Raw genomic sequence first — 6000 nt, 5'->3', positions numbered from 1 at the left:
TAATGGCATACGGTAAGGAGAGAAGAGAGGGCTGGGCAATTTGTTGGCTTGAATATGAAATTATGGGTGGTGGTTAGTTGCAAATATGTAAGATAATGAGGGAGTTCTAGCCAATTTAGGGATTGTAAAGAGATGTAGTGATGTGATGAATATTGAGCATTAGTAACAAATTTTGCAATTTTATTATAGCATGAGGCAAGTTTAGATTTCATAGATTAGGCTTATAGATTAGGCTTATAGATTAGTACTAAGATAACTGCCCATGCGAGCCATTTTAAGCTTATAGTATACTTAATATACTTTAAGCTTACCCTGATCGGTAATACAGTCAGCAAGACTGATCACATTCAAAAGGTGGGTAATAAGTACACACTAAATGGTTTCACTATATACAATTTTAGTAATATAGAACTTAAAAATGAACATTTTTCACTTATGGAAAGAGGTTTTAAATTCATCCCACTAGTTAAAGGGAACAGAGTACAAACATTATTGGATATGAAACTTTTCCTCAAAAAAATGAATTTGGAATTATTATTTAGGAAGGAAGAATATGGTATCGACAGAAATAATATACACGTGACTGAGGAACAAAGAACACTCAAGACCAAGTCCATTTTTAATCCACTCATCCATGCACAATTAAAGAATTTTGAAAGTGTAATGGAGGAAACTATTAAGAGAGTTAATAAAAAGATAAAATATAAAAATAATTTGGATGGACAGGAGAAAAAAACATTGGAAGAACTTAGATATAATGAAGGAATCAGGGTCATGAAGCCCGATAAGGGAGGGGGAGTGGTCATAATGGAATTGATGGAATATGAAGGGAAAATGAACAGGATATTAATGGATGAAACTAAATACAGGGTAGTTTCATGCAATGAAATAAATATAGCTTATCATAAGATAGATATGATGTTACAAGATATGGTCATTGAAACAGTTATTGATGAAAAAATGTTTTCCTTCCTAATAACCAACAAGCCCAAAATACCAGTTATTTTTGGTATACCGAAAATACATAAGAATAGTGTTGACCCCCCCCTCTTTAGACCCATAGTATCAGCTGAAGGGTCTAAAACTACACCCTTGGCTAGATTTGTGGATGTAAAGACAAAACACATATGGAAAAATAAAAAGGCTATTCTGAGGGATTCTTGGGACTTCTTAAGAGAACTAGTCCCAGATTTGTTTGACAAAGATATATTATTTGTGACCATTGATGTAGTGGACTTATTTGGGTCCATACCATATGAAGAAGGTATTAGAATGTTTGAGGAAGAAGTATTCAATGACAACCAGCTGGCATTTGAAGACAAAGTAGCCTGCACAGGCTTGATGGATTTAATATTAAAAAATAACTTCTTACTTCACCAAGGGGAATTTTTTCAACAAATCCAAGGTGTTGCAATGGGGGCAGCCTGTGCACCTACTTTTGCCAACTTAGTTCTCGCCAATTGGGAAGAGAAATTTATTTTCCAGTCTGATTATTTTAAATATTTTAAGTTGTACAAAAGATTCCTTGATGACATAATAATTTTATGGACTGGGGGCCATGGTAAATTAAAAGAGTTTATTAAATATATAGAGGAAACTACTAGTTTCCTCAAGTTTACCTATACAACATCTTATGCAAGTATAGCATATTTGGATCTTGAAATTGTCAAAAAGAATGATGCCCTAGAGACCAGAGTGTATAGGAAGGACACATATGTCAATTCATTCCTCCACTTTGATAGTGGACATCCTATTTATTGTAAGAAAAATTTGGTGAAGGGACAATTCGTCAGGGGATCAAGGATGACAAGTACTGACGAGGACTTCACCAAAGAATGTGACAAATTAGAAGGGATGTTCCTCGATAGGGGATATCCAAAGGAATTCATTATGGAATTCAGGAAGGAAGTCACAAAAGCAAGAAGGGGAAGATTTAAACCAATAAAAGAGGAAAAGGAAGATTTACACAATGGCAATAATAATGGGACATCAACGAAGGAAAATTATCACCAGGCACTAGTCCTTGAATTCAATGCCCTTAATAAAAAGGTAAAAGAAGTTTTTCAAAAAGAGTGGGAGAAGTTCAAAACCCTTTCAGATATAGAGGGACTCTCAGAACTAAATCCAAAGGTTGTGTTCAAAAATTCTATAAATATAAAAAATATGTTAGAGACAGGGAATGTTAGAAACAGAAAAATAGGGGATAGGGCCAACTCAGATAAGGTAGGTACTTACAAATATGGAAAATGTAGACAATGTGAGTTTATAATAAATCAGGAGAAAATTTATTTAGATAGCAGGGGATTATGGCTGTATAGTAAAGGCTACTTTAATTGTGAGTCTAGGGGGTTGGTATATTTAGTAATTTGTAATAATTGTTCATCCTACTACGTAGGTAAGACCGAAAGATCCTTAAAAAAGAGGATATACGAACATATCTACGATATTAAAAAATGTAAAGAAACCAACGCACTATTTAGACACTCACTAGTATGCAAAGAATATGAATTCAGATTCTTCGTGTTGGACCAAGTTAAAGTGGATATCAGAGGTGGTCCTTGGGAAGAAAATATTGGCTACAGAGAACTGTGGTGGCAATTAGCCTTGGAAGCAAACAAAGCCCCTGGCTTAAATGAATATATTTCCATTTTACCACTATTAAGGCTAAAAGCAACAAAGATATAATCACAGCTGTTATAATCAAACAGACCACTAGATGGCACCATCCACTTTTACATAGCATGTAAAATGGCATTCCAAGTATTACAACATATTCATATATAAATTAAATGCTCATGATTTCCAACCCAACACATTTTAAAGAATGGGACAAAAGTTTTTTAAAATATTTTAAGCAATATTTTTAACAAGGTTATTTAAACATAATGGGATTTTAACATTTTTAAAGTTTTAGGAACTAAGGTTCATTTAGAATTGCATAATGGAAGGTGGCAATTCATTTATTATTTTGAAATAAAACAGTGACATGATTGGTTAGGATTTTATTAATACATGTATAAAAGGGAGTTGTGATTTTGATCATTGTATCTGATGAAGTCTTTTGTTGGACGAAAATGCAGACTAAATAAAGCGTTCATCATTTGTGCTTTAACTGGACTTATTTGAGAATTTTTACATCTCCTGTTCCTTTTGGCATCTTCTTTTTTGGGTTACTGGTTTCGGAGTGAAGTTGGCCGTTTGTGTTTTTGTTGCCATTTTAAGCTTAGCCAATTATCCCTTGTGAGACTCAAACCCTGCACCTTGTGTTTGCAAGGCAAATACCTTAACCATTAGGCCACCCTCCCAACTTGAGAGAGGAGTGGATATTGGTGAGGAGAGGAGCACAAGGCTAGGGATAATTTAGCTGAATAATTAAGGAAGTATTTGTGTCTGTAAAGCATGCCCAGTTTTTTATGTGTTTTTTTGATATTGTTATGAATGTGGAGGTCGAATGTAAGGTTCTCATCTAAGATGACATCAATTAGTTTTGTGTTTGAGACAACTTCGATGATGGTGTTGTCTTTAGAGTGAATAGAGAATTGGTCCTTGTTTAGGGAGGTGTTTTTTAGGTGTAAATAACATGAGTTTAGTTTTCTTGAGGTGTAGGGTGAGATGATTATTGTTCATCCAGGTGTCTGTCGAGATAAGGGCATTTTGGATGAGTGTCTGTAATTCTGGTGGCGAATTGGCTGAACAGATGATGGTAAAGGTTTCTGCGTTTTGGATGAATGTACCTTGTCTAAGTTTAGAGCCAAAGTTTGATGAAAATACTGAACAGAAGGGGTCCAAGTATGGAGCCTTGGGGAACACTTGTGGTTGTTCTAAGGAAGGGAGAGAAAGACCGTTGCTACTTGGTTGACTGTTGTCTGTTTGAGAGGTAGTTAGAGAACTAGTTTAGGGTAGGGGTAGAGATGCCTAAGTTGGAGAGTTTAGTGAGAAGAAGAGTGTGGGAGACTGTATCAAAGACCTCTGAGAGATCAAGGAAGAGTGATGTGACAATCTTTCCGGCATGCCAGGCCCAGTTAACTGTGTCAAAAAAGGAGATAAGAGCTGTGGTTGTGCTATGGTCTGGTTCTCTAACCATGCTGAATGGGAGAAAGGAGTTTGCTATGAAGCAGGTAGTTAAGAAGTTGGCTGTGAATAAATTTTTCCAGGATCTTAGACATTGGTGAGAGGATGGCAATGGGACAAACGTTAGAGTTGTCAGTACTATTTATGCCTTTATGAAGAGGGAGAATATAAACTTTTTTCCAAATAGTGGGTATGTAGGACTCCTGTATGGATCTGTTAAGGAGCATACTGATGGGATAGGCAATTGAGTTAGCTGTTAATTGTAGGAATTCTGCTGGAAGGTTGTCAGGAGTGTTAGTGTAAGTTTATGTCTAAAAGTAGTTTTTTTATGGTGGAGGTTGGTATAGGAGAGAGAGAGAGAGAAGCTGTCTAGAGAGTAGTTGGAGGTATTTAGTGAGGACAGATTTAGAGGAGCTAAGTTAGATTGTGGGAAGTTGGAGGTGAGATTAGCTATAGTATTTATGAAGTACGAGTTAAAGAGAGATGTTATTTCAATAGGTGTCTTATCTAGGTCTGGGGGGAGTCTATATCAGAAGATCGAAACTTCAGGTAGTCGAATACCTAAAGCTCAATCTGTAAATATCGAAAGCTGAAAACCGTCAATTGCCACTTCCGCAAATTTTTTGTCAGGGAAGAAATTAGTTTGCCCGTTATACAGAATTTGCCCTTTTGTCCAATGTAGAGCGATCGCGGAGTTGGTATATTTAGTTAGGGGGGATGTGGGGGGCAAAGCCCACTACATTATTTGGGTTTAGAAGTTTGGTTTTTTTTATACGGCCAAGCAAATTCTTTCCATGTGTGGAAGTGGCCGTTCGAGATTTCTAGCTTTCGATATTTACAGATCGAGCTTTAGGTATTCGACTACCTGAAATTTCAATCTTATAATAAAGACCCTGTCTGGGTAGGGATTATTATTTGAACCTGGGTTAAATAAGGAATTAATGGTGCCCTAGAATTGTTTGGGGTTTTGTTTATAAGTGTTTTGTAGAGTAATGTAGTGATCTTTTTTTATTTTTTATGACTAGACAATTCATTTGATTGCAGAGCTGTTTATATTGTATCATGTCATAGGGATTTTTTTTTTGCCACTGTTTCCAAACTTTATCCCTGGTTTTCATGAGTAGTTTAGTGGGCCTAGTAAGCCAGCTGGCATGGTTACTTTTCACTCTCTCTTTTTCTGGAGTGGAGCTAGACTGTTCAGGATCCTGAGGAATGTAGAGTTAAAGAACTCTACAGCATCATCCAGGGGAAGGACTGTTAGTGGGCTCCAGTTAATGCTCTGTAAAGTTTGGTTGAGAGTGGTTGGGTAGAAGCAGGGTAAGTCTCTACTGTCCCTATACTGGTGATTACTTAAAGTTGGGGTACTTTTACATGTTATAAAGGCAGGTAAGTGATCACTACCACTATTAGGAAGTGTCCATGTGGAGGAAATCCTGCTTGGGTCAGAGACCATGATCCAATCAAGGATAGAGCCACCGTTATTTTTTTTGGGTCTAGTTCTATTGTTAATTAGTTGAGTATAGTTGTATAAGTTGATACTGGAGGAATGGTTGTGGAGTGAGATGTCTAGCCAGTTGATATTTACATCCCGAAAATGATTGTTTCATTTTCTGTTTGTAGTCCAGGCTAGGATTTTACTCTAATATAGGAATATTATTCCCTGGTGGGATATACAGCACTACAATACAGAGGTTCTTGAAGTTATTCATTTTCAAGTATTCTATTAATCTTTCTGGTGTGGAAATGTTCTGAATGAGTTTCATATATGAGACTATAGTAAGAGTGTTAGGGTATATCAGTGCGACACCTCTTCCTGTTTTGCATGGTCAGTTGGCTCTTAAGCAAGTATGGCCTGAGGATAGAAATTCTGAGTTTTTAATATAGGGCTTTAACCATGTCTCTGTAGCAGCAATAACACCTGGCTTGTTG

Source organism: Protopterus annectens, chromosome 3.part0 (genome assembly GCF_019279795.1).
Source record: "Protopterus annectens isolate FY-2018-M chromosome 3.part0, PAN1.0, whole genome shotgun sequence".
NCBI lineage: Eukaryota > Metazoa > Chordata > Ceratodontiformes > Protopteridae > Protopterus > Protopterus annectens.
Note: the sequence above shows the minus strand (reverse complement) of the source record.